We start from the raw sequence: 10,060 nt of genomic DNA on the forward strand, positions 1-10,060 counted from the left end.
AATAGACACCCTATGATGCAAGCACAGAAACAGACAGAGATGCAGTCACATTTAACACAAACACTCAGAAAGGAATACATCCATGTTGTTTTGAAGTTGATTTGTACTGTACCTTTAAGAGAGAGAGAGAGAGAGAGAGAGAATTCACCTCTGAACTGAGAGATTACAAGCCCCTGTGTACATGACTGGAGGATAGTCCCAGAGTTTACTAGAAAATTGAAAATATGTAATGTTTGGCTGTGAAATGGATACCTGAGGGGTTTTTCTTTGCTGTTTTGACAACAATTCAAATTAAGCCAATCAGTATTAATTATGCCCCAGGATGCTAAAAGACAGTGCAGTTTGAATGTGTTACATTACTAACATTGAACCAATGAGATGATCTGATGTTGGGATGTATAAAATGTAAACATTCTGAAAATTGGTCAGACGGCAACTGCCGTGGAGAGAGAAAGTCATGGAGAGCTAATTGCCCATCTAACACCTTGTTGTCAATGAAATTCGAAAATACTCTCTCTGAAAAGGACCTTTCCAAGTGAAACTTACTCAGATTAAAAAGAAAGAAGAAAAAAGAAAGAAATCAGCAACTGGAAGAGTGAAGACACAGAAGGAGACAGCGACTGTGTGGTTTTGAAATTAAGCTGATGTAATTTTAATAAGTGTCTTGTTGGTGCAGCATATTGTTGCAGGCAGATAGTGAGCAGTTATGTGAAGGGGGGCTTAGAGCTGTGAATAGTTGTTGTTTGATGCTCAGTTAAAAAATAATTGATGTTATTTTCTTTAAATTGTGGAACTTAAGAGTTCGCTGCTACTCATATTTTATCAGATTACGAAGCACGGTGAGTTGCTTCTGGATGTTTGGTTTAATAAACAGAAGGGTTTACTACGATGTTGGAACAGGTATGGGAGCTCGAGATTTGGACAGGCTTTGATAAATCCAGTCATGGAGATTGACAGGTTTGAACAGATTTGGGGTGTGAAAGCTTCAAGCATATTCAAATACTTGCCGACTTATGTCCTACATCTTTAAATAAAACTTAGGTGAGAAAATTTCCTTCATTTCGTTTACCTGTGGTTGGCTAAATTAAAAGTGAGGGAAATGGCTTATAATTTTGTTCAGAAGTTTCTGGGGTTTGAAGATGTTTCCCAAATTTTTCAAGAAAGTTTATGACAACAGAGGAAGATATATTTTTGGAATTACTAAATTGGGTTTAACCAGGGACAAAAAAAAGCTGACATTGTGTTGGAGTTGATCATGCACTTAGGTATATCAGAGAAACAGGCAAGTGCAGAAGAGTCAGAAAAAAAAACTTAAATTGCAATTGAGATGGGAAGATTAGATTAGATTACATTACAGTGTGGAAACAGGCCCTTCGGCCCAACAAGTCCACACCGACCAGCCGAAGCGCAACCCACCCAGATCCCTACATTTACCCCTTACCTAACACTACGGGCAATTTAGCATGGCCAATTCACCTGACCTGCACATCTTTGGACTGTGGGAGGAAACCGGAGCACCCGGAGGAAACCCACGCAGACACGGGGAGAACGTGCAAACTCCACACAGTCAGTCGCCTGAGGCGGGAATTGAACCCGGGTCTCTGGCGCTGTGAGGCAGCAGTGCTAAACACTGTGCCACCGTGCCACCCACCACGGTAAAGAAAGTGATCGTGGCTAAGCAGAGATAAAGAGGGAGAAAAGAAAGGGAGAGAGACTTTGCAATTCAGAATCAGTCAGGAACCTCAAATTAACAACATGAAGATGAAGGAAGATACTAATATTTACAAGTATGTTAAAAGATTGCCACATTTTGATCAGAAAATGTTGAAACTTCTTGTTAAATTTCATTTGAAAAATTGGCTTGGCAGATAGAATGGTCAGAGAACTTGTCAATAATGTTAGTTCAGACGAAGCTGGTCGGCAGAGCTAGTGAGGTATTTGCAGCACTGTCAGATGAGGGATCAAGAGATTATGCAGATGTCAAAAAGGCTGTTTTTGAGTGCTTATGAATTAGTAATAGAAGCGTTTAGGTGGGGGTTCAGAAGTTCAGGTGTCAGATCTCTCGGAGGGGAGAGCATTTTCGGGACAGTAATCAGAACTCCATGACGTTTAGGAGACTCATGGAGGGGATAGGAGCATATAGTATTAGGAAGTATTTAATTTGGGAGCGGGAATTACAAAGCGATTAGGGAGGAATTGAGGCACCTAAATTGGGAACACATGTTCTCAGGGAAATGCACGACAGAAATGTGGAGGTTGTTTAGTAAGCACCTGCTGACAGTGCTTGTCAGGTTTGTCCCACTGACGAAGGAACGGTCGGGCGAAGGAACCTTGGGTGACTAGGGATGTGAAACATCTAGTCAACAGGAAGAAGTAAGCTTCGTTAATTCTGAGGAAGCAACAATCAGCCAGCACTTGAAAGTGTTACAAGGTAGACGGAAAGGAATTGAAGAATTGACTTAAGAGAGCTAGAAAGGGGCATTAAATAGCTTTAGCAGGTAGGATTAAGGAAAGCCCTGAGGCATTCTACACGTATGTGAGGAAATAGAGGATGGCCAGAGTGAGGTTAGGGCCACTCAGGGATAATGGAGAGAACTTGCACCTGGAGTCAGACGATGTAGTGGAGGTCCTCAATGAATGCATTTCTGCAGTATTCACTATGGAGAGGGACTTTATCATTTCTGAGGGTAGTGGTGAATAGACTGATATGCTAGAACAGGTTGATGTGAGGAAGGAGGATGTGCTGAAATTTTGAAAAACATGAGGATAGATAAATTACCTGGGCCAGATGAGATATACGCAAGGTTAGTACGGGAAGTGTGGGAAGAGATTGCTGTACATTTGGCGATAATATTTAGACCTTCACTGTCGACTGGAGGAGTGCCAGATGATTGGAGGGTGGCAAATGTTATTCCGTTGCCCCAAAAAGGAAATAGTGATAATCCTGGGATTTACAGACCAGTCAGTCTTATGTCAATGGTGGGCAAAGAATCAGAAAGGATTCTGAGAGACATATTACTTAGAAAACGATAGTCTGATTAGAGATAGTCAGCATGGCTTTATGAGGAGCAGGTCATGACTCACAAACCTTAATGAATTCTTTGAGGATGTGCCAAAGCACTTCGATGACGGTAGCACAGTGGATATGGTGTGCATGGATTTTATTCAGGTATTTGGTAAGGTTCCCGGCAGTTGGTTAATTCAGAATGTAAGGAGGCATGGGATACAGGGAAGCTTGCTTGTCTGGATACAGAATTGGCTGGCGCATAGAGGACAGATGGTGGTAGTAGATAGAAAGTATTTAGCCAGGAGTTTGGTGACCAGTGGTGATGCACAGAGATTTGTTCTGGGACCTCTGCTCTTTGTGATTTTTATAAATGACTTGAATAAGGAAGTGGAAGGGTGGGTTAGAGAGTTTGCTGATGACATGAAGGTTGGTGGAATGGTGGATAGTGTGGAGGGCTATTATAGGTTGCATTGAGACATTGATAGGATGCAGAACTGGGCAGAAAAGTGGCAGATGGTGATCATCCTAGAAAAATGTGAAGTAATTCGAATTTGAATGCAGAATACAGGATTAAAGGCAGGAATCTTGGCAGTGTGGAGGAACAGAGGGACGTTGGGCTCCACATCCACAGATCCCTCCAAGTGATCATCCACGTTGATAGAATTTTGGTTTGTTGGCTTTCATTGGCAGGGAGATTGATTTTAAGAACCACGAGGTTATACTGCCGCCCAATAGAGGCCTGGTTAGACCACACTTGGAATATTGTGTTCTGTTCAGGTCACCTCATGATGGGAAGGATGTGGAAGGGTTAATGAGAGTGCAAAGGAGATTTACCAGAATGCTGCCTGGAATAGAGGACTTGTCGTATGAATAAAGTTTGAGGGAGCTGGGGCTTTTCTCATTGAAGCAAGGAAGGATGAGAGGCAACTTGATAGAGGTGTACAAGATGATGAGAGGCATAGCCAGATAGCTTTGTTCGCTGGGCAGAAATGTCTATCATGAGGGGACATATTTTTAAATAATTTGAGAAAGGTTTAGGGAAGATGTCGCAGGAAGGTTTAGGGGAGATGTCAGAGGCAGGCTCTTTACACAGAGAGTGGTGGGTGTGTGGAATGCACTGCCATCAGTGGTAGTAGAGTCAGAAATATTAGGAATATGTAAGCGACTCTTGGATATGTACGTGGATGATAGTAAAATGAAAGAATGTCGATTGGTCTGATCTTAAAGTAGCATAGAAGGCTGGCTCAACATCGAGGGCCCCTAGGGGTTTGCAATATTGTACTGTTCTGTATTTTATTTGCTGTGTCCTATAAAGAAGGAACCAGATCAGATTTAAGTTGAATGTGCAAGATTTAAACATTGCAATTTGACAGATAGGTGCACCCCTTAAAAATAGATCAGACCTATGAGACTGTAAGAGAAATTATTCTGCTGGAGGAGTTTAATAGCTCACTGCCAGAGATGATAAGAATTCATGTTTATGAACATAAAGTTCAAGAAATGAGAAGAATGGCAGAGATGGCAGATAAATATGCATTAGTACACAAATTGAAATTTCGGTACTGACAGGAATTTCATCCTGTGTGGGTTAAAAATTGGGAGAAGGGGAGATCATACACGAAGAAACAAGGCTTAGATCACACTGGCAAGAGTTTACCACAGGTGAAAAAAGAAAGCCAAAGTGTTGCAAAGGATGTGATAGGCCTCGAGTGTTTTCACTGTAATGGAGTGGGACAAAGAAAATTACAGTGTTGGTGGTTTCAGAAGGACACTGGGAAAAGGTGTTGCCACAGCCAGAAGGTGGGGTACATAAGATTACAGTGTGGTCGTTAAAGAAAGGCACTGTCGAAAAAGATGTGGTAAACGAAGCTAAGCCAGTACCATTAGTAAAAGTAGTGAAGAAAACCACAAGAAAAGTCGAGGAGCTTCCGGTGAGTGCACAACGTAGGCAAGGACTGGGTATGGAGTTAGTGCCTGATCTCTAAGAAAGTTTGCCTCTGTGGGTAACATTTAGGAAGAACAGGGGAGAAGAGAAAGAAGTTATAATTTTGAGAAGTACAGGAGCTAATCAGTCTCTCATGCTAAGAGATGAATATATTTGCACTATTTCTGATCTGTTACTCGACACAGTGGTAATTTGTGGAATAGTTAGACAGAGATTTAACGTTCTTCTATGGTAAATCAGTTTGGAGAGCCAAATCAAGACTGGGGATGTAACAGTGGGAATGATTGCCAGAGTGTCAGTTCCAGGAATCCAGTTTGTTCTTGGGAATTACTGAACAGGGTCCAAGGTGGGAGTGACTCCCAATGTTGTGGAGAAGCCAAATGAAAACCAGGGATGAAAGGATTTAAAAGACAAATATCCAGGATTATTTCCAGACTGTGTAGGATTTATTTATAAATCACAGACAAAAATCAAATACTAAAGCGAAAGGTGAAGGAGTCGAGGTTCAGTTAGTGGACACCCTGTTTGATGCAATGTTGCAGCAAAAACCTGAACAGGTAGAGGGTCAAACAGAAAAGTTTAGTCCCCAAAGGGTAATATAAAAGAAAGACAAGTCAATTAAAAATATATTTATTGATACATACTCAGAAAAGGAATCAAAATATATTCCTGAGGTTTATTATCTTCAAGATAGAATCCTAAGATGAAAATGGAGACCACGGCAGCTAAGTGCAGAGAATAAATGGACAAGAGCGGACCAGGATGTGTTGCCGGTAGTATGCAGACAGGAAGTCTCACGCCTTGCATATGAATTACAAGTAGGAGTTCACCCAGATGTACAGCCGACTCAGGCTAAGTTACAAAAGCACTTCTATTGGCCTGGACAGCTCAAGGATGTGATTGCGTTTTGCCATACGTGTCATACATGCTAAATGGTAGGTAAGCCACAGTTGGTAATAAAACCAGCACCTTTGTTGACAATTCCCCATTTTAAGAACGTTTCATGTGGGTTATAATTGATTGTGTAGGTCCCCTCCCGAGAACTAAAAGTTGTAACCAGTTGTTAACCATAATGGATGTCTCCAACAGATTTCCAGGGTATTACGGAGAATGAAGGCAAAAAAGGTGGTGAGGAGCTAATGGTTTTCTTGACATAGCATGGGCTACCCAGGGAGATTCAGTCAGACCAATGATCTAAATTTTAAATTAGATTTAAATTAGATTATATTACTTACAGTGTGGAAACAGGCCCTTCAGCCGAACAAGTCCAGACCAACCCGCCAAAGCGCACCAACCCAGACCCATTCCACTATACTTACCCCTGCACCTAACACTATGGGCAATTTACCTAACTTGCACATTTTTATGACTGTGGGAGGAAACCGGAGCACCCGGAGGAAACCCACGGAGACAAAGGGGAGAATGTGCAAACTCCACACAGACAGTTGCCTGAGGCGGGAATTGAACCCGGGTCTCTGGCGCTGTGAGGCAGCAGTGCTAACCACTGTCCCACCGTGCCGCCCACAAATCTAATTTTACTGCCAGGCTGTTTTAGGAGGTTATGGATAGTTTTGGCATACAGCACGTTAAATCAAGCGTGTACCATCCTGAATTCCAGGGAGCTTTGGAAAGGTGGCTTCAAACACTGAAGACCATGTTGAAAGCATACTGTCAGGATGATCTGAACGGTTGTGATAAAGGTGTCCCGTTTATATTGTTTGTCATGAGGTACGCCCCAAATGGATCTCCTCAGTTTACTCTCTTTGAGTAAATATTCGGACATGAAGTCAGGGGTCCTTAGAAACTACTTAAAGAAGAATTGATAGGACCAAACTCAGAGATCTCACAATTGGATTATGTATTGGAAGTGAGGGAGAGATTAAATCGGGTAGGTGAGTTAACTAAACAGCACCTAAACAGGACACAGTATCGAATGAAGCAGGTGGCAGGTAAAAATTGAAACATTTCTCCAGTGGTAGGAGATTGCTTCAAAGCCAAGTTTTGTGGTCCCTATCAAATTGAGACAAAGTTGATTCAAGTGAACTATCTCGTAAAGATGTCAGATAGGAAAAAAAACTGTTTTGAATACAACGAGCAAAACTGGGAATAAATATAAAGAAAACAGAATTCGTGAAGGCAGATGTGACGTTTTTATGACATAACATTGGACATAGAACGTTGACCTAATGAACGTGAAGATGAAGGCCGTCGATCATTTCCACAATCATCCTTCAAGAAAGTGGAGCTTTGATTTTTGGGACTAAGTGGATTCTACTGGAAGTTTGATCCAAATGTCAGCAGTATGGTCATACCGCTGACCAGTTTTAAGAAGAACATAAAATTTCGGTGGACAGCAGTATGGTCATACCGCTGACCAGTTTTAAGAAGAACATAAAATTTCGGTGGACAGAATAATGCCAGGAGGCATTTGACAATTTAAAAGCAGTATTAACGACGGCACCAGTTTCAGCTACACCAAAATTTTTGAAACACTTCAATGCTGCCATCGATGCTCGTGACATATGGGTTGGACCTGTACTGAGACAGAATGATGATAATGGAATTGAATTGCTAAGTGGCTCCTTTTAAAATAAATTCAGAACCCACCAGAGACGATACTCCATACTGAAAAAGGAATTATTGAGTTTGATACTGGCCTTATAACATTCTAATATTTATGTAATGAACCATGTGTTGGAGATGGTTGTGTACACGGATCACAATCCTCTTATATTCTCGGAAAGATGTAAATACAAAAATATGAGGCCATTTCATTGTATTACAGACTTTTACATCGCAGATTGTGAATGTTGCCTGTCATAAAGATTTGATAGCAGGTGCGTCATCATGGAATTAAAGGAACAAGTGTCGATAAGATTTGACTGATTCGAATTTTATGTACGTGTGCAGAAATGAATATGGAAAATATAACTTAGATTAATGACATTTGTATTTCATAGTAATGGGGTTAAGAATTAGAGAAATAAAGATGACATCTTTTCATTATGAAGTTCCATTATTTTCTGATGGGGGTGAGGTGTTATGAAGTTGCAGGCATGTACTGTACATTTAAGAGAGAGAGAGAATGCTGTTCTGAACTGAGAGATTATAAGCACTTTTCAATTACAAGATAGCGGTCCCAGCGTATACTGAAAATTGAAAATAAAAGTATCAATCAAAGCACGATGTTTATACTAACAAAACACAGTTGTAGAGCATAAACATGAAAAGACCTTAACATACATAAAATCTGAATTTGACGCATAAACATTTTTAGACGGCATCAAGACAAAGAAAACAAACCACATATTCACTAAGACATTAAAACATAAACATAGGCACCCACGACTGAAGTGGGAGATTAACACATTGATTCTTACACATTGTGAAATGAGCAAAATGTATATACAGAATCGCAACCAGATGAATGAGCACACCAGCACTGAAGGGACATGAATGTGTTTACTCATCGCAATCCCAACAAGGACACAAGCGACGTAATCACGTACCCAAACGATAAAGGAAAAACAGATACAACCAGCTATAGACAGAAATAAATTAAGGAACATATGCACAAAAATTATTCTGAACACATACAGACCCTGCAAACAAAATATGAAGCAATGTGTTTACCGTGAATCTCATTGATTTTAATGATTCACCAAATAAGTAAACTAAAAGAGCAAATGCATTTGAGCTCTTACCCAGTGTTGGCACAGTATTTAAGTAAACAGCTATCAGTACCTATAATTAAATTATAAGATATAATTGAAATAATCATTGTCAGTCTATGATAATATTCCCCAAATATAGATTGAATGACAAGAAAATTCAGGATAGTAAATGATAGCTGTGGAGTTAGTTATAGCAAGTTATTGCTGAGAGTCAATGACTCAATCATAGATATAGATCGAGTAAAATTTCATATCAACCTGATGGCTTGAAGAAGATGGACCCATTCCTGGTTACATTCCTTATACACAGAAATGTCAGACCGCATCAATAGATAATCTAACTATTTGTTTTCGGCTTTATTCTTGCAGATGCGATAGATGGCAGTCGGATTGAAGAGTATGAGGATGATAATGGCAACATCTGGACAACCGCTTCCACATTCATTACCCTGTTCCTCCTGAGTATTTCCTACAGCACTGCCGTCACTCTGATGAAGGTGAGAATAATCAATTATCATACTTCCAGCAGACGAACATGGTTTGTCAAATTTCTGAGAGTTTTATTGAAGAAAAAACGAAATATTAATGCCATGATCATAAACACTGCATCATTACTTTATCCCTCTTTTACAGGTAAAATAATGTGTTGAAGTTTGGACCCCGTAGACTTGCTTCATTGATGATTGGGGTCTCTGAATTCCAAATTTATATTATGCGCTGTTGTTGACTTTAAAAATGAGACAACTTCACTTTTGAATCCGAATCTGAAAGTAATTAATGGCTTTTCTGTTTTGTTTTGTTTGAATTCATTCAGATAATTAGAGTTGGAATGTATTTGTAGCTTGTAACTTGTAATTGTTTGAAGTCCATTTGTAATTTGTTTTGTTTTTCTTTATTCCGAATTGTTTCCTACCTTTATGTTGATTCCTCATTTTCTTTTTCTGGTAATTATAAGATAAGCAGCTCAGAACGTATGTGTTCTTATCTCAATGTGTCGTCCAGTCATTTTTCTCACTTTGTTCACTTTAATATAAGTTTTTGATAAAAATACGCTCTGAAATGGTTAATAAATCTTAAAAGAATATGGACTAAACTTGAGTTTGCTTCATCCTTTCTTGAAGGCCCATTAGTAATGACATACTATCCCAAATGTTCACGCCCTGCTCCCTTCAAAGCCAGATGCATTTGCCCAGTCACATGTGGTTGTCTGTTATCGAATCATTTGGGTTAATGCTGGGCACTCTTCGTCCCACTCTTCTAAATCGACCTTTCGCTTGGTATTTCTTATGGAAAACTCCAGAGGTGGAAAGATCAAACAACATGGAGACCTTCGATGGTTCTTGTAATGCCATGAGGGTCACAGCCTAGGGTGAAGTAATGATAAAAATCAGGAGCTTTACCCCACCAGAGACTATCACAAGGTAGCCCAGAGAG

At 40.1% G+C, this 10,060-nt stretch overlaps 1 long non-coding RNA gene across 1 annotated transcript; it reads left to right on the plus strand.

Moving 5' to 3' along the window:
* The first annotated feature begins 7,568 nt into the window (after window positions 1-7,568).
* Window positions 7,569-9,719, plus strand: LOC148136439 (uncharacterized). Its single transcript, XR_015754403.1, has 2 exons — window positions 7,569-9,123; window positions 9,260-9,719. It is a non-coding gene; the product is annotated as an uncharacterized LOC148136439 (long non-coding RNA).
* Window positions 9,720-10,060: the final 341 nt, after the last annotated feature.

The sequence above is a fragment of the Chiloscyllium plagiosum genome, unplaced genomic scaffold, assembly GCF_037043375.1.
Source record: "Chiloscyllium plagiosum isolate Xiang-an unplaced genomic scaffold, Cpla_swu_hap1 HiC_scaffold_45, whole genome shotgun sequence".
NCBI classification, from domain to species: Eukaryota; Metazoa; Chordata; class Chondrichthyes; order Orectolobiformes; family Hemiscylliidae; genus Chiloscyllium; species Chiloscyllium plagiosum.